This window comes from Aptenodytes patagonicus, chromosome 4, assembly GCF_965638725.1.
Source record: "Aptenodytes patagonicus chromosome 4, bAptPat1.pri.cur, whole genome shotgun sequence".
Classification (NCBI taxonomy): Eukaryota; Metazoa; Chordata; class Aves; order Sphenisciformes; family Spheniscidae; genus Aptenodytes; species Aptenodytes patagonicus.
In genome coordinates, this window is record NC_134952.1 from 49557529 (window position 1) to 49577474 (window position 19946).

Below are 19946 nucleotides of genomic sequence, written 5' to 3' on the forward strand. Positions count from 1 at the left end.
GCTGAAATACAGGAGCAGTTTAATGTTAGGTCTAAATTGCCATGGCTGCAACCCCACTGCCTCTGCCCTCAACCTGAGTTTCAAGTTTGGCTTGCAGATAGCCAGTTTTAGGGACACATGTCAAACGTACTCATAGCTTGAGACCTCCAGCAATTCAGTTCCAGACACCTTATTTTATGCAACCAACATCAAACAGCAACTGAACTAGGGGTATCTGTAGCTGAAAGCACAGGGAACATTGCCAACTCCTGTGAAATTTTCCAGAGGGAGAGGATGTCAGCTGGAGCTGTTGATGTGATGAGGGGAGATATGCAAATGCACTCAGAGATTTTAGGCCCATGTGGAAGAAGACTGTCATGGCTGCCTGGCTGACCGTATCTTCAGGGTTGCAGGCTCTCAGTTGCAGCTGCTCTGGAAAGCATCCCTTCAGCAACCTAATTAGCCTTACCCTGATGGATGATAAGGGGAAAAGCGGACAACTTTTGCTTTGCTTTTTTCCAGGGCAGAAAGATGTGGTATTCTTGCTCTTCCTTCTGCCCCTTGTCTGTGAAAAGAAAGTGAAAAATCTGGGAGGTGAGGCTGGTTTAATGCATTGACCTGACTAAGGCCGCTTTTGGCAGGTAGTAGGCACCTGTAGGACCTGTGTTGGACTGATGTATGGGCAAGGAGCCACAACTGTGTTAACCACTGCGAGTGGACTTGTGGGCAGGAGACCAGTACTCCTACTTTGACACAGATCCAAAACTCCTTTCCTCAATGAATTTAGGATCCTCTGTGACACTGGACCCCTTTCTTCATGGTGTGTTTGGGCAAAAGTTTCCTTCAAAAACTGTAAGACAGACTGAGGAACACTGCTGGTCTTAAGGGCTGGCTTCACGATGCTGCAGGGGGAGCATCTGCATGCTGCCTTTTCTCATTCTTGAGGTTCATGACTCTGCTGGAGATGTGCTGCCTTGGTGTAGGCTGTCAAGCTCAAGTAGCTGGCTGCCGTGACACGTCCTCTGCTCTCAGATTGCTGTGGCACCCACAGCAGGCAGTCCCCAGCAGGCTGGGGTACCAGGGTGATGCGGGAAAGGCATCCAGGAGACCCTGCTGGGATGCAGATGTAAAAGAAGCTAGTCACTTGCAGTAGGACTGGATGTGGCTTTAGATGTAGGAGGTATAGCAAATATATAGCAAATAGCTGGAAGAGGTATGTTATGGAAACTGCTGTGAATAGCTAGCTCATGATTAAACTTTCTCAGCAAGCTTACAGCATCAAATGCTTTTTCCCGTGATTTATTCAGAGCCTGTAAAGAACTCTGAACTTAATCAGAATGGGTTAGTGCCCCTTCTTTCTTGATTGACACTGAAGTCAAAGCAAGGACGCTTCTGTGTCCAGCAAAAACAAGCTTTCAGCTCATGTCCCCCTCTCTGAAGTCCATTCCAGGAGTGGAGAGGGAGCAGTCTCTTCCCTGTTAATAATTTTGTTAGTTTTCTTTTGGGGCAGATTGAAGTATCATCTCAAGCTGAACCGGGGGCAGTCAGTAGCACCCAGAACACACAGGGAACAGAGCCTTTCTATTGGGGAAAATTTAGGGCATAATTATTTCATAAATAGTTTTGGTTTTCTAATAGATAATGTTAAAGCAGGAAAAGCTGTTTGTATGTCTGCTGACTAAATAGTTTTAGGTTAAAACCATCACGGGGAATGAGAGGAAGGAAGCTGTATGCCTTAAAGACTTACTACATGCTACTAAAGTAACCAAAAAAACCCACTTACATATGTTACTGACAAGGACCTGTAGCAGCCGTTAAACAAAAGAGGATCTTTTCTGATAAATGTACCCCTTCCTTTTGTTGATGAATGAAACTTTTACTTGCAAAAATTAGATTAAGTAATTTTTTTTTTAAAAAAAAAAGCAAGTTTCAAGAAAGGAGCGGAAATTTAATTTTGGCTGCAGAATTGTTATTTTAGCAAAGCTTGAACAAAACTTTTACTTCTCTGCACCCACCATTTCATTAACATTATTGCAAGCAATAATGTAATGCCAAAAATTTAAAGGATTTGCCAAAACTGGCTCCTATTGTAGGTATATAAAACAGAAGCTCACAGAGCTGATTAAAAGGTCAGTTTCTGCTTGTGTCTGGGAGCAGGCAAGCTCACAGAGTCAAAATTGTCTCTTGGTACAAGAGGCATCCCACTGAATTCAACAGAACTGATTTCATTGACAACAACAGAGTAACTTGATTCACAAGTGTACATGAATTTGTATGAAAAATCTAAGACGATGTAGACTTATGGAAATGTAAGCAATTTTGGATTGATGTAGACACTTCTGTGCTTTAAAATCTTAAAATGATGAGGTAGCCCCTACAAAGGAAAACAAGCAATGGTGTACTTTGATGTCATTACCTTTCCGACCATTTTCACCTGAACATAGGCCCTTCTGCTTTGTTGGATTCAAAACATGAACCAAGTGCACCATGTTCTTATCTGTCCGAGAGGGATGTTGACCCTGACAGCATGGCTTTCTGGTGAGAACACTCAGGTTGTTTCAGTGTCACTTTTTTCTGAATCCTGAAAGATTATTGTTAATAATTTATAGTACATAATTGGTGTTAACTGTGTGAGTCTTAATCAGACACTTTCCCATTCAGTGCTTGGACACCACTTGTTTGGTGAAGCAGAAATAAGCTGCGCATGTGAACTAAATTATATTCTTGCTCCTATTGACAATAAAACCAGATTAAACAAAATGAAGAAAAAACAACCAGATGTGATGTGGGAAAGGAAAGGTAAAAGTTTGTTTTGGGAGACTTGCCAAGATGATAAGGGTAAGGAAGAAGAAAATCTCCTTTCTGACTCGCCTGTAATGGGAATGTATGCAATCATAAGACAGCATCTCCAAACCCATTCTGTTTATCCAAGTTATCTCATCCAACTGAGTGAGAATTCGAGTTCTCTGATCAAATGTATGCAGTCCACACTGCAACCCATGCTGGCTTGTAGACAAACAGCAATACAAAAGTAATTTTGATGTAGTTGTACTTGTGACTATGAGACCTTTGTGCTGTGGTACAATTCTGTGGAAGCTTCCAGGGGCAGCAGCAGCGACAAGGAGGGGTACCCGAGCAGTCCCTGCGAGTCTTGTACACACAGTGTCCCTGCCACACAGACCTGATAGCAAATGGTGTTGCGACTCCACAAAGATCACTGCTGCCAAGTCAAGTTTCTTGCAAGTTCCGCTGGATTTCCCTCAGTTTTGGAACGACCTTTTATCACGTGTACCTTTTTCACCTTTCTCTCTCTTCACTGACAAGACCTAGCCTGTTTAGTCATGCTTCATATGGAGCCACTGCCTGATGTCCCAGTTCGCTTGTGCTATGGTTTTGTTTGCACACAGGAAGATTGATGCCAGTGAGATGAATATTGTCTGTATACGATTTCTCTACTCTTTATTCAAGAATAAGTCCCGCTGAAGGTAACAGAAAATGGAGAAATGAATCCTATATATCTATATATATATTTATCGCTGCCATCCTAATTTCTAGCCTACAATCATACCTTAGGGATTGGATGGATTTCTGATGTATCTTCCTAGAAACCAGCTCTGCAGCCTTAAAATGTGAGATCCTTTTTTCTTTTTTTTTTTTTATTTTCCAGTCATCACTCTGCCAGAATAATGGCAGCTAAACCATAAAACATGTTGGGTTTTTTTGGAGTTATTGTACCATGAAATGTCAGCCCATATAGTTTCAAAACACTGTGTGTGAGATTAAACACACAATAACATTAGTTCTGATAGATTTCACAACCAAAACTTCACACAGCACTCTGAAAATGTGTAAGAAATTCTGAATAGTATTAAAACGTACTATATGGCCAGAAACAGTAATACCTGTAAGGTTTAAATTAGAAAGGTGCTTTGTCTAATTGTGATTTTTCTGACATCAAAGTTAAGTGACTGGTTAAACTGAGGTATCCAGTGACATTTTAGATTCCCTTGAGAGTCTAAGACATTTGCAAGGAGCTGGTAGGTATGACACACAACATATGGGAGACCTACACCCTTCTGCAGTGGCAGCCGTATGCCAGGTAGGATACCCTAGGCATTTAAAGTGGCATTGGGTGCCTATTCGGGAAGCTATGTCCTGTCCCTTAAATCCTGTATTTTTCCATCAATTCCTTTGCCATTAGCTGTGATTCAGAGGTGTTAGATCAGAGAGTAATTAGCTGAGAGTTATTGTTTGTCCTTCAAAGGTAGGAGAGAGCTCAGATACATTGTCTATGGAAGTCTGACAGACACCTGATTTAATTCAGCCTTTGAAAGGTGACACCAAATGTTATCAACAAAGCTGAAAGGATATATGGTTGGCTATGCTAAGGGTGTGAAGTCTAGTTACTTGGGTCTACTGGGTATGCATATTATGGATAGGATGATCAAGGCAGACTAATAGAGCTTTCTGAGGAAGGGGGTGAATAGATACGATTGCTTGCTTGACTGGACTGTACGCGAGCTAGATCTCAAGGCTGATTTGCCACAGGGGTATTTTGATAAGAAGACTGCAAAGTTAGGCTGTACCAACAGAACTGTTTTAATGATCTGAATGTAGAAGTTATATAAATGGTTATTTAGCCAACTAAAATGTAGTTGGGGGAACACATAGTTAACAAAACGTTTGCAAAGTAAATGAAGTGGGAGTATAAAACAACATGCTTGAGGGGTAACTCCTTGGGGTGACTTTCCCTGGACAATATCCTTAGCAGCTATTCATTGGAAAAGAATAATTACCTAGTTAATATTGTTGCTTGTTAGTGTTCCTTTGACTGTAGTAATCATTAATTTTATGCCTTATTTGTTTGGGGTTTTTTCTGTCTCAGCTGCACAAACCCACAGTAATAGCTTTCAGGTAGATGTCCAGATATGCAGAACAAATAGGTGCACAATTTCCCCTGGCTCTATACCCAGATATTTCCCATTCAAAAGGAACTTCAATTTGGTAAAATAGAACACTAATTTAAAAATTGGTCAGTTTTCAAATATAAGAGAGGGCTCATCTATCTAATTTAAGCTTGCAATCTCTTTCTTTTGGTAATATTTTCTAGTCATGATTAAAGTATATTTATTGTTATAATATTTAGATAACTATTAGATTGTTAAATAAGATGCTGACCTAGAGGCAGTTAAAGTCAGTGAAGTCTCTCACATTACTTCAGTCGGCAGTATATCACACTATGATTTACTTAGCACCAAGCAGGGATATTATCTGTTACCTGATCTATTGGATATGATAGGGTTTTGACAGCGATGATGGGTAGGAATATGTCTGTTTTACTTTTATTTATGGGCTGACTCTTCATCAGTTACCAGAGCTTAAACTTGTCCATGTAAGACGAGCTTCAGTAACTGTTTTTCAAGGGTATTTAGACACTCCATGATAAGTGTAAAGACCACTGGATTTAAGAGGGTTTTAAAGATAAATTGCTAGGTAGTGTCTGTTTGGTCATGATAAACCTGTTAAGCTGCCACAATCGAGCATAATGACTCTGTAACTAAGAAAAAATTCTCTAGGAGTCTTAACTTCTTCCAGGATTCTCAATTCTTTTCAAACAGCACTACAAAGATCTCCCAAATCCTGAATCTGTGGATTCACTGAGTGTTTCAGATTGAAAGAGAATCAGCTTTTTTGTATTTTCTGAGCTGTTTATCAAAATTCAAGCCAGGGCAAATCTTCCTCTATAGCAATTTCAATTATTCTTGCAAACTCACAATCTCCTGCTGCAATTTGAAAGGAAGCATGAGGACTGCTGGACTTATCACATCCCTTTCACTGAAACAGCTGCTACCAGAACAGTTTGTAGCTCCTTGAATCATTTTATCTATAGCACTGACGACATTAGCTACAGCCATACAGGTCACAAGCCGGTACCTTCCGTGATTTCTCTAGAGCCACTAGACGGTAATGATACTCAGAATAAGGGAGCTGCCAAAGTGAGTAAGTAGCTTCAAAACCATCACAACTCTATCAGGGATGGGGACACTTTTATAAGCTCTATAGGTCACAATTTGATTTTCCAAGTATCAAGTGGATTGAGTCTGCCATTACTGAGAACAGAACCTGACAGTGTGTTTTACAGAACAACTGACAACTTCCAGCCTAAGCGATAGAAGAATTAAGTTTCAGGGATGTTCAGGTTTTATATAAAAAGACCAACAGTCTCCTGTACCTATAGATATTAAAATTGCTGCTATAGACAACTTTGAAAATAGCATTATTTAAAGCACTAACTGCATTCTTCATGACAGTCATCTATGGTACGTGAAACACAGATTAGGCACAATAAGAAAAATTAATGGTAGAGGTCATGGGTAATACTGGTCACCACATACATAACTCATACATTTTCAAAATAGTTCATTTTTTCATATCACTGCTTTTGGACATGTGTTTAACAGTCATCAGTTTTCAATATGTGCTGGTATTTAACATTTTGTATTTCCCAAGGGTTTTAAATATCTAAGTTAGTATGGCTCCTTAGAGGGCATTTTGTAAAGAAGCAGAGTAGGAATGGTGCTAAAGACTGCTAACAAGTTGTCTTCTGTCACTAAGGGCTAATTCCTCAAAGTTCATTGTGCATGTTTTGTACAGTGCTCCTCTGGACCCTTACTGTTCCTAGAATATTAAGTGTGTTGTCGTCTATTTCATGGGCAGAAATTCAAGCAAGTATACTAGAAAGAATAAAATGCTTTTTTGTGTGTTTAAACAATGATCAGATATCCAGTAATAGGCTTTCATATCTTTCTTCAGCCTTTTTTGAAGGGACCTTTAGTGACACCATGGGAAGGCTCAGGTCTGTTTCCATTAAAACATTTATCTATAGCATGGATTATGTTCAGGTTGCTTTTGTTTTGTTTAACTCCAAAGATTAGTGGGCAAGACCAGCTTCTCAGGCTTTCTAAAAGCCAGTTAGGACCCAAACTTTAAAACTTTAAGCTTTTCTAATTCTGTTTAATAGTCATTTTGTCTCATTTCTATTTGAAGATGAGGCAATGAATCTTATCTGTTAAATAATGAATGTGCAGTAATGGAACATATTCCCAAAGTTTTAACAGTTCATTCACAGTTAATGGCAGAGAACGCACAAGGAGAGAGAAATGCATCTGTCAAGATGTAATATTGAAAGAATACATTATCATTATAGATTATAATATTAAAATAATAGATTGTTACCAAACATCCTATCCAAGTTAAGTATCTCATAACTTTACTGCAGCTGAGACCATAACCATTCTAATCACAGCAGAGGAGTAGTTACCTGCAATTTGTAAGAGTGAAACACAGTTTCACCAGCAAGCAATTGTAAGAGGTATTTCAGGATGGAGAGACTGATGATACTGCTATGCTTTGCCGTAGGCTATGTCTAACCTGAAGGATTGGGAATACCATTTCTGGGATCAGGTGCTTATTTCAGCTGCATAATGACTCTGCATTGACCCAAAGACCACCATACCCCCCTGCTCCATTTTCAGATAGGCTGAGCAGGACAGCCAAGGTCTGGCTTTGGAGGGCTGCAGGAGCAGGACTGCAGCAAATGCCGACAGTTTTCATGTCCCTATAGACCTCCCTCCTTGGGCCACTTTATTCAAACACCTTTAGCTTGCACAAAAAGTTTCTGCAGGTAGGACATATACAGCTTAAATATATACAGTAATTATTTATTGCCAAATGTGAACAAAAGACAGCTGAGATTTAATGAGCTACTAGGCTAAGCATTAGTATGCTCACCACCTCCAATAGGACTCCCAGGGGCTTTCTGCTGGTCAGGAGGGTGGTCAGGCTCCACTTGTCCATGAAACAAATCCTTGACGTTGCTGAGTTGCCATCTTCTGCCAGTTCTGTTTTCTCTCCTTTAGCATGTCCATTGTAGTGGGTTTTCTCTTGAATTCTTGAGCTACTCATGATCATCTTCTTACCAACCCTACCTGTTTGAAATTTTACCTTTCTTATGGCTCTGCAGAGATTCACACAGCTCCCTCGTGTCTTAACAATTTCCTTAGAAGTCCAAGCCAAGGTTACACAGCTGGGCTCCATCAGAGCGAGGGCTGTGGGTCCTTAGAGCATAGCTGAACCTGTACCAGGGTGAGTATTATGGAGAGGGTTGCAGAGTAGGTTACACCCTACAGCATAGATACAATCCCTGAAACCTGTCAGATCTTTAGCTTAATTTTTAAAAGAGTCAGAATTTCACCTGTGGAACAGAAAAATGCATCGCCAGATCTTTGTTCTCACTCTTGACCAAAGGACCTTGATAGGAATAAGCATAGGAGATGAAGGACAAAACACTTAAACATCTCTGCCTCTGTAAGCACACAGTGTACCTTTCTAATCTTGAATGGTGATGCATTCAGAGAAATTTTGACTTCAAATCATTTTTTAAATATCCAAAATACATCTTCACTTCAGAATGCTTTCTTTTCAGTTGCACATTTAAATAACCTCCGTTTCTTTCATATATTTTGCTGTAGCTAGTGAAGATTGCTTTCTGAAAAGATTAGCAAACAGTTATTGTAATCTCTGTGCCTCAGTGCACAGAACAAAAGAAAGAACATGAAAATTTAGGGGCGGGGGAGGACCTAAAAGAAATTACAACATTATTCTCTTCTTCTGGGTTACTTAGCTATTCATCAGTTCTCAGGCTAGATCAGTTCCTGCATTTTTAAAGTATCGAGTAGTTTACTAAATAGATTATGTATGAAGACATCTGGAATATTGAGATCTTTCTGATGGTTTATGAAAACTGCAGCCTCTATCTTCATAGGTGCTTCTACAGAAAATGTAATCAGAAATGGAAGTCACTGTGTTTATTGGCAAAATGTGTGCTTCCATACTTCTAAATGCACAATGGAAACAACAGGATGGTGATCTAGCAACAGTGACTGTGCAGGTAGAGCTAATACAAACAGAAATTTATTTACCTGGAAGATTCTTCTCCCTGATACCTCATAGCCTGCTCCCCTGTGTAGGCCTGCCTTTCCCTTCCCTGCCTATTGATAGCTCTGAATTCGTGAGAGTTATCCAAGCATGCAAGCCACTGCAGGATTTCTTTTCTGTATTACTATCTTTCAAGGCTTGTGTTTATACATAAGAAAATATTATGTATGTTTTGTGACAGAACTTGAACCTCCAATATACTGGGTGGTAGAAGGGAGAAATTGGGGCTGGCATTGGGGTTTTTTAACCTTTTAAAAAATGGAAATATCAGAACCTCTGTTACGTCCTGAAGTATGAAAGAGGAACACATTATGTGGTACAGCTCCCAGTTCAAACATTTCATCAGTAATGTCCTTTTCTTTCAGTGTTAGGTCATGAAACATATTTCAGCATGAATTTTTAATTTGCAAGTTTTGGTTGATCTACTTACTGCAAACCATGCAGCACTGAAGAGGCACCAGCAAGGACTGAGACAGGGGGATAGCTTTTTTCCTCCTACTTTTCTAAACTGCAGACAATGCTACTGGTTCTGTAAAAATCCTGCTGGAGACACTGCATTGTCCTATGCTCCCTAAACGAGATGACCTCTTTTCACCTACTCTTTCTCAAGGAAATACTCTCTTCTAGTGTTCAGTAAGAACATTAAATGATTTTTTTCTTCTTTCATTGTGATTTATTTTTTACATAACCTTCTCTCTGCCCCTAATCCTGCCTACCCTACCATCCAGAAAACCCAACACTATGACACACATATCCCCTCCCAAAAGACAAAGATCTGAGGACAAAGCTTGCCTCATGTGGGGCAACTGTTTGTCAGCAATACAAGTGCTCGCAGAAAGTTCTCTCTAACTCTATGTAAGAGCAACAAAACCATTTTCTTTAGCCTTGTCAAGATCTAGGTCGTGTCTATCATCTTTACCAGAACCTAAAAAGGAAACACTTCCTAATATAGGGAAATTTTCATCACAAATGATGTGACTTTCAACATCCCTAATAGACAAAGGAATATCTGAGGTAAGAGCAAGTGGAGTCTTGAAAAGAAATGCAGACAGCTATCCTAGCAACTCTCTCGCACATATTTGATAATACTTCAGATCTGATAATATTTCTGTCTCCTGTCAAGTGCTTAAGTCTCTGGACTCCAAGGAAAAAAAAGTGCATTTTCCTAAATGGCAGTGATATAGTGCTGAGCATCACTGATCTAAGTACTATAATCAGATGCATGTGTTTATAAGGATATATTATTGTGTTCTAGGAGCTGCTGGCCTGTTTTCACAATGATTTTCAATAGGGAAGAGATTACTTTTATGCCCATCTTTTAAAAAGGCCAGAAGGACTGTCCAGGGAACTATAGGGCACTCAAACTCATTTCAGTCTTGGAGAGATCACCTAGAGTCCATGTTCAGTGGTGGGTCCAAGAAGGTTGTTGAGAAATTGGAGCATGTCCAGCGGAGTGCTGTGAGAGGCCCTAGAGTATCTGACCAGAGAGGAGGGGTTGAGAGAGCTGGGTTCTTTTCATTTGGAGATAAGGAGACCAAGGTAGAAGGGGAAGTGGAGTGGTGTCCCTAGTTGCTTGGGCGAGCATTACAAAGCAAATGGATTCAAACTCCACAGAAAATGGATCCTGGTATTGGCAAATGCCAGAACAATCAGTGCCCATAAGTTGCAATTTGAGAGGTGCAGATTGGATGTTAAGAAAATCTTCCTTGCAGCACTGGAACAGGCTGCCAATGTGGCTGTAAAATCTGTCCTTAGAGGTTTTCAGACATGGCTAGAAGAAGCCACACCTGACCTTATCTAGACTGGGACTAGTCCTGCTTCAAGTAGGAAGCTGGGCTTGATGACTTCCAGAAGTCCTTTCCAAACAACATTTGAATGAGAACAAAAGCATAAGAAAGTGCAATATGTGTCTGGTATGCTCCCAAGTTTTGTGAAGAGTGTCTGGTATGATTCATGCTATTTTCTACAAGACTTGGTAGGGATCATAATTCTGTTTCAAGCACTCTGTAACCACGTCAGAAGATGTTGTCTACCACAGTCAGAGTGAGGAAGCATGCCGAGATCAAAAGACCAGAATACTTTCAGCTTTTTCTATAGGGATCCTGCTTTAAAAGACCATTCCCTTTAAACAGATACCCAACGTAAATGGCATCATATATTATAACTAACCAGCTTGGATTTATAGTGCAGAAAAAAAGGGAGCTTTGAAAGTTTTCTACTCTGTGATCATGAGAAGTGACCTCTAAGGAACAGAGCTCAATATAACTTGGCCTTTCCCTTTCTGATTGATGACTTTCTTACTGTGAAAGAAATCTATAGTTGTTAGCAAGACTGTCATGACTGCTTGCAAAGATCAGTTGCTCTGTTCACTGAACTATGCTGTTTTGTTTTTTTTTTAAATTCACAGAGGCTATTTTGTTAATAAGAAATTGGCAGCATAATAAATTAACTGCAGCATTTCTCTTTCTAACTGCTACAGGGTTGTGATATGTGTTTCAAGTCAAGTTCCCTGAGCTGTAAAGTATTTTCTGTCTCACTGAAAGGCCTGCCTTCAACATAGACAAAACCTAAGCAGAAAGTATCAAAGAACATGGCTATGACTTTTTTCCAGCATAATAATCAAAACTTGACAAGCTATTAAAAACATTAAAATAAGATGACCTTGGTAAGAGCCACCTAACAGTACCACATGATCCATTTGCAAGTACAAGCTTAAAAGAAGAGTAAAAAAAGAGAAAATTGCAGATGAAAACACTTGACACATGGATGTATATGGATGTCTTATTTCAGACATTCTTAGTCATGGCAAAAACATGGGAATGCAGCCTGACTCCACTTTTCAGTGCTTGAGTATAAAAGGGTCTTCAGAGCAAGTCTCTTTCCATTTTGAGGAAAGGAACAAATTACTCATAGCACCATCAGCATTCTAAAATAAAATGAAATTCTAAAGCATATTTTCACAATGGAGTAGATAACTTCAGAAGCATACCTAGTAAGTAGAAGACCATGCCAATTTCTGACAAGTGAATTTCCTCCAGCTTGGTCACAGATTTAAAAATGCACTTTCTCACACTTCCTATCCCTGGTGACCTGTTCTAGCTCCTGACTGGGTTTTGTTGTTGTTTTCAGTAGTCTCTCGGTACCCATCCCCCTTCTTTTATTTAGCAATCGTCACTATATATCTAGCACACCACAGCTTCTCCTCTTAAAAACAACTGCATCACCTTTTCTCTCCAAGCACCTCTACTACTTATTTCCACTTGGAGTCTCACTGGCTGCAGTGTTTCCTCCCTCCAGAGCCCATGACCTCTCCAGCTGCCTTCCCCTCTGCTGAAACTGACCTCGCACATGCTCCAACACCTTCTTCCTAGCCAAGTCTCACAACTGGTCATCTACCTGTACCCTCTTTGTGTCTCTCAGTGTTTTGAAGACCACTGACACCTTAGCTTCTCTGGCCTTGTCCACTCCTCGTTCTCCTCTTGCCGCTCTTCCAGTGAATCTTCCAAAGGGTGCTTTTCCACTAACCAACAGGAAGGTAACTTCTGTTACAAGCAGGCACTGGGTTTTACATATTCTTTTAAACAAGGACTTTTGCTAAATTCCTAATCTTCCATTTCTTTTGTCTTAATGTTGTAGACTTGTTTCTAACTGGTTAATCTAGATTGTCTGTTGTTATGAATGTCAGAAGGGAAAACTGGAGACTGTGACAACAGCAGCAATTTTGCAATCAGTAAAATGCGTGTTTTGCCTCAGCCACCAGTTTTCTTTCGTAATTTACCTTCTGCCTCAGAAAAATGTTCAGCCAGTAGCTTTCATGCAGTTTTCATTGTTTGCTCTTTAATATTCTCTGCATCGTAGGTAGCATCTCTGAGGTTATTCATTTCTCTACCTGCTTCCTGGCCATGATCAGAAGCTATGCACTTATCTGAACTTGATGCAGATAGGGACAGAAATTTATTCCTTTTCTTAGGAACTCTTTTCTGTACTCTGATATATAGATGGGACCAGCAGTATGTACATCACCACTGATACAGTGGGAAAGTGCTGGGAAGGAGATCCTGTTGTACATGTGTTTGTATTTGCAGAGCCACATGTCGTTCTGTCACACAAGCCAGTGGCCCACCCCTGATGTTTTTCGGAATGTACCAGATGCTGTAGGCGAGACCTCCCTGATAAGTGTTATATATCCTATAACTCGGTAAGTGTTATAGGACAGCACGGTCCAGCTAGCAGACACCAGGCTGAATCCTGGCTGCAGGCTAGCTCTGTCTGCAGCTAGTACATGGAAGGGATGGCAGGTGCACTGCACCAGGAAGCCCCTTGATGACAGTAGCAATAAGTCATCTTCTTGGGCTGCAGCGATGTGGACTGTCCTTTGCAAACACCTTGTTACTACTGCTGAAGCAGTGACTGAGTGTCTAGAACTTGTCCTTCCTGTTAAAGGAGTGGCCTTCTGTAGATGTGAACAAGGATATGGAAAAGCTTTACACAGCTTCTTGAAGCCAGGATCAGATTTAGACTGGCCCGGACCCTGGTAAGGATTAAAGTAGTCTCTGGGATGGTCCAGATAATTTAGTGCTTGTTCTTCATTCTGCCACTTTCACGGGGAATGGGATGGGAAGAGATTTTTTTTTTCTTTTTTTTTTTTCCCCTGGAGCCAGAAGGGGTCATATTCCCTGCAATAGGGAATTTGCAGCTTCAGTTTAAGCTATGTGGTGCACTTTGTGCCACATCTGCTTATTCTCCCAGCAGGTATCCTCAGGCTGGGATTCAGCCACTGGTATAAAGCTCTCACTGTGACAGACAGGAGGAGGCTCACCAGGGTTGCGGCAGTGGAGCTATGTTGACCTCCATCAAGATGAATGTGACCCTGCAGGTGTGTAGGGACTAGTAAGTATAGAATGAGGAAATATCAGCACACAAAGAGTAAATAGGTGAAATAACAGTTCAACGCAAAATAATAAAGACAAACTGTATTCCATTTTCTTCTTGTGCATTTTTAGGTTTGTTTTTTTTTAACGGTGTGTTTGATGTTTAGTGATTTTATGAGCAGCCCTCAAAGGTTTATAATACTCTTTTTTTCCGGTGTGGGTGGATCTATTTCCACTTCATTTTGAATGTTGCCTTTTAATCACAAATGTCATTCAGCTGTGCATGGAGTTTTAGCTCTGTGCAAATCCCTCAGATATACCAGAACAACTTGTTTGTCTCAAGTGAAATCTCTTAGAACTCTGTGAGGTGAAAATCCCTGCAGAACAAGGTCTTTGCTCTGGAATTCAAGCAGTGCTGGGGAGAACACACCCAACTCCAACTAGCAAACAGCAAATACAGAAAAAATGGCCTGGGACTCACCTTTCAAACCCTAGCTGACTATAAGACACCTTGGACTGGACTTCAGGAGGGGGATAGAGTTGACAAACAAAGGTGGAGGGAAAGCAGAAAAGATGAGCACTACAAACTCTTTGTCATTCAATGTCAACTTTATATTTCTACCTAGCACATAGTACCCTAGGTATACACAGAACCAGGTTCAGCCCCTTGAACCTGGGCTGTTTCCAGACTAGCCTCATTCTTGTAGACCAATTTGAGGGCTGATTCAGGTAATGTGGCTGGGAAGTTGCAGTTTCAGAAGCCAGGAGATGCCGTGCACAGAGACAACACATATAAACTCTTTATTCATTGGTGTTTGTGTTGAGCTTGCTGCAATAAAAACAAAAAAGATGCTGAGATAAAATTGAGTGCAGAAGAAGCTTCGTTGTTGCCTTCAATACAGTCAGGATTCCATTTGGTCTGAATTGATCACCAGTGCCTTAGAGGAATAGTACCAAAAAACCTTGTCCACAGAAACTGAGCTTGCTGTTTATTGTTAGGGTGCTGATATACACCTTAAAGTAGAGAAGGGATACAAATCCACCTATTACACCCAACAGTATCAATAACAATTGATTGGGTGGTGCACCGTCTTGTATCACTGAGTCCCTGATACTATATACAATTGAGTGAGGCAGTCTTCCTCTACTTCTACCTTCAGGAAACTCCTCCTGGATGACTTTCAGTTCTGATGGTTAGGCTCCCTTCTCTATTTTCCCCACTTTTATTTGTGACTAATCTATACCCATCTATTCTTATGTCAAGACTACCTTTCAGTTTAATTAATTCTTCTCCCCACGGTGTTACAGACATCTCCCATGCTTGTTAGTCTCATGACCTGGATTCTCTATCCTTCTGGTCATCCTGCCTTTTGTTCCATTCAGAGTTGCTCACTCTTGAATGTGGTGGCAAGAGTTATATGCATTTCCCTAGTGCTTTCTATCATGGTACAAATACCTGCACATACATCTAACCTTCACGCACTAGATCCCATGCAAACAAAATACCCCCCATAGTTGCTCCTTTCCAGCAATTTATCCCTTGCCCTGTAACACTCATTTACGTGCACACCGTGGAAATCCTAAGTGGGTAATGCTGATTACAAAGGGTTAGAGTGGGCTGGAACAAGCTGGGAGAGGGGTGCAGCGAGGTACATTATACCAGAGCAACAGTGCTGATGATTGCCAGGTTGTCTGTCAATATCCAGCTGCCCCTTTCTCTTGGTAGGCAGGCTGATGCATCCTGGAACTTCACTGGCGTGCATCACCCCAGTTTCTTATGGTCAGCCTGTGATTATTTGGCTTTTCCTTTCCAGTCTTTCCAAAGGTAAGAGTGTATGTATGGCAAAAAAATATTTTTTCAGTTTTGTTACACTTTATATAAAAATATTGCCAAAAACTTTATCTTCCTCCCCCTCCTTCTTGTCTGGCAAGCTGTTTTCGAGCTCTTCTAATGTCAGGGATCCAAAATCCTGTAGAGTACGTTTAATCAATATAATATTCTTGCATCTTACTGGCTTTTCTCTGTGAACATCCATGTGTCTTCCATGTGTTTTTTAGAAGAATGAATTATATTATTTTTCCAACTAGTCAAAAGTATTGAAGCGTTAAGACTTCTGCTTCTAAAGTCACAGAAGTATAACAGCTGATCTATAAAGCAATGCTTGCCTTTTTCCCTCTTGGCCCTTACTGTTTTCTGTTATTGGCAGGTTTTCCAAATCACTTTTGAAAAGAAGATAAGACAGGACCTATTAAAAGATAATTTTAAATATACCTTACTTTAGTTTTCATAGTCTTTCAGGGAGAAGAAAAAGAATAACTAGATTCGTTTGCTTGGGGATAGATCTGTTTTCCTTGCCAGAGACAATAAAGCCTTAATTTTGCACCTATATCAGTGGACTGGAAATTTGACAGTGGCATCGATTGCAAGGAGAGAAAGTGAGAACACAAACTTGTATACCTCAGCAGCTGTCTCATTTCTCGATCTTCTCCTTGAGGAATTTAGTCTGTGTTGGCCAGAGGTTATGAGATCTTAATATCGGTGCCATAAAGATAACATGAGCTAGAAAGGATAGGTTAAATTAGACAGGATCAAACTAGCTAGGATCACATAAATAGACCAGGGTAGATTAAATTGTATAAACAAGGAGAGATTAGGTTAGGATTACTGGATCAGGTGGACTAGATAGCTCTGAGAGAGCTACTTCTGAGTAATTTGGGGGATATTCAACAGTTCTTAAAAAGTTAACAAAAAGAAATCCTTCACTCTGACTTGCTAAGGTGATACAGCCATGACAAAGACTAATGAAATCCTAGAATACGCAAGGGAAGGCATTTTCAGTAAAGGGAGGCTGTTAAAGGCACTGTAGAAAGCTCTAGTGAAACCTTATCTGAAATATGTGTACTATACTTGTCATTCAAAAAATGAATCCAGTCTGGAAAAAACGCAGAGAGAAAAATAAGTATGGAGAGGAGGGAAATTCCAAGTCTTGTTTATTAGAAGCTAGAATTGCCTTTTATTCAACATAGTAGGGGAAATAAGTATCAACCAGCAGAATAATGGAGCAGGATCTTTTAAGAAAAAGATATATCTTATATATGACAGCAACACAGAGACTGTCTTAGGTCACCTGGGAGACCCAGGCTAATATTCCTGATACATTTGGTTAAAAAAAAAAACAGGCTTATTTTTCCGTGGAGATGACCATTTTCCATGGTCACGAAGTCCGAAATAGCCATATGCTGAAATGTAATGAAAACTTGCTGGAGGAGGGAATCGGGATTTGGCCCACGTTAAACAGAAGATACTCAACACCTCACAGAGTTAGACACACCATCACGATCTAACATGAGTCATAGCTAGGTTCTTTTCCTAAATTTTTTGTCAGAATTTCACAGGTTTATTTGGTGGACCTTTTCATCAGGCATACTCTTAACCAAAAAAATGTCAGTTTTTATTAATGTACTATATCTGAACTTTTCCCTGCAGTTAGTTTCCTTGGTTCAGCAATTTTAATGACTTTTTCTAATGAAGAAAAATTAAAGAACAAAGCTGGCAGAAATAAGGTCAATAAATACATTATACCAGCCATGAGTGCCTGTATTTTTTTATCAACCTTGTTATGAACAAGGGTTAACACACTAAGCTCAGTGCAGCATATGTTCACCAAAATCTAAACAAATCCTTGGAAGCTGGCACTTCCACAGCCACTGATGTTGGCATTAAGGTACTTTGCATTAGTTTGCCACAGCTGATTGATCTTGAGATCTTGATTCACAGACATGAAAAGAATCAAATTTATTTCCTTCCTTTCCTTCCTTTCCTTCCTTCCTTCTTTCTTTCCTTCCTACTTATAAGCCCATTTGAATCACAGTGTAAAATTGTTTACCAGCAGAAAAATGTTGGCTGTGGAATAGGAGGCATACAGACCATTGCACAGAAAATTAGACGATCAATTGTTAATCCATTGTTAATATGGAGGCCAGATTGAAATGTATATGTACACACAGGACTGAGAGACTATGCATCCAACATTTAGGGTCTCTGGGGATGATACCGAAATGGCTGACTTCTCGGCATCTGAATAACAGATCTCAACAAAGCATTTAAGCTTTAAGCTTTTTCCTGAGATAAATTAGGTACCTAAATAAAAGTTAAGACCACTGTCGTTGCACTGAATCTGGGCCACAGTGTACATCTTTCCTTTATCCTCAGTATTGCTGAGGGTCACAGGGCAGAAGGCTGTCACTGAGATCTTTTCCAGTCCCATCAAATGCTTTCAGAAGCATTGAAAACTACTGTGCAGTAGAAAACTACTGTAGAATCAGTACGTATTAGTCTCTGAGGATAAAATGGGGGACGGACAGCTAGGGGAGGATGAAAGAGAAAATAACAAACACAGGGCTGGTGCCTTTGCAGGTTGAATGCAACGGGCATATGGAAGGATGCTTGCAATACCTGTAATCAAGCTAAACACAAAATGTCAGAGGAAAAGCTATTTGCTATTCTACAAATAAAAAGGGATGCTTCTTTTATTCAGGTGTGTGTAATGGCAATAATAATAATAATTTGACACACATTATGGCAAGGACAGTTTCCATACTGTGTCCCCATTACTTTGTTCACATCGTATCTGTTGCCAAAGAAAGAATTTAGTAACCCTATCCTACAGCTCCAGCTCCTGTTGACATCAGACAGAAGACATCTCCAGAGCAGAAAAATCTGTGCTTCCCTAGCTCCCCCCTTTCTGGCAGGAGTCCCTTCACCCTTCTGCGTGGACCAAAGGCAGGGAAGCTGTGAGCACCCCTCTGACAACCCTTCTGATGGAGGGAGAGAGGAACTGCACTTCTAGGATCCAGGACCAAGATTCATTTAACGTCTCTTTGGCAGGCACTGGGTAACCACAACTCCTGCACATGAAACTGCCATTTTTGCTTATTTTAAGGAATATTCAACACTTGCAAGGACCTAGCCCCAAGTCTGTAACTTTTGCTTTGAAGATCTCACAGTTTACAGAGATTATAACTTCTGTTCCGTTAATGATATGGATATTTGTCATACTGATGTGGCAGACAAGTGTGTGTTCTTTTTGCCTCAGTCAGGTAAAGATTTATCTTAGACTTATGAGAAAGCCACAGTGTAAAGATACATCCTAAATCTATTCCTCAGCTTTATCTTGGCCCAGCATATGGCAGTGTATTTTAGATTGGTTAATCAGGATTCTTCATGCATTTTGTCCTGTCTAATACCAAAATCATTAATCTTAAGTCTGTAAGAAACTGCAGATCTGTTGTCACTGGGCACACATTAGCTATATGACTGCCTGCACTTGGTGAGCAACAACAGTGCATTAATTCCATTTGCAAGATTTTTTTCCAGACATACAATCATCTCGTCTGATCTATGTTTCTTGCTGAGCTTTTGCAATGCTAGGAATTTCACAGACAATAGCTACATTATTTTGTAGGAAAATTAAAGTATGAATATTAAAAGCCAAATTATGCTGAAGACTGGGATCAAAGTTACACTTTGAAAACAAAATAAAGTTTTATCTTTCTGCCAAGGAAACAGATGTTTCAATAGCCTACTTAATTAGAAGTAAGTTACTAAGCTATTAAGTTATGGATTAATTCACATATACATTCCCACTGCCAACTTGGTATATGCATGTCTACATAGATTTTCACGTACCTATATAAAGCATGCACCTATGTAAGTATGCAGATGTGTAAGAGAATCTGGAGATATCATCTAAAGTTTTAAGCTGAACAGAAGCAAGCTTTCTACCTTGCAAACATCTTAAAATTTGTATTCTGTAAGCATTGCATCAATCTATCAACCAGTCTGCAAATATTTCATTTTTACTTTCCCGCAGAACCCTTGAACACCCTCCAGCATTGTCAGGTTCGAAAATTGAATTTGTGGCTCACTGCTAAGCTGCGAGTTGTGCACCCTGAAGCTCTTCCCCGGGCTCAGGGCTTCCTCATCACAGAGAGCTGCTTGTCGGAAAGGAAGCGGGTAACAACACACACATGCTCATAGTTGTTCATATTAAGTTGCTGTTCCTCTCAATTTAATGACTTCAGGCTGACTTCTAAGCC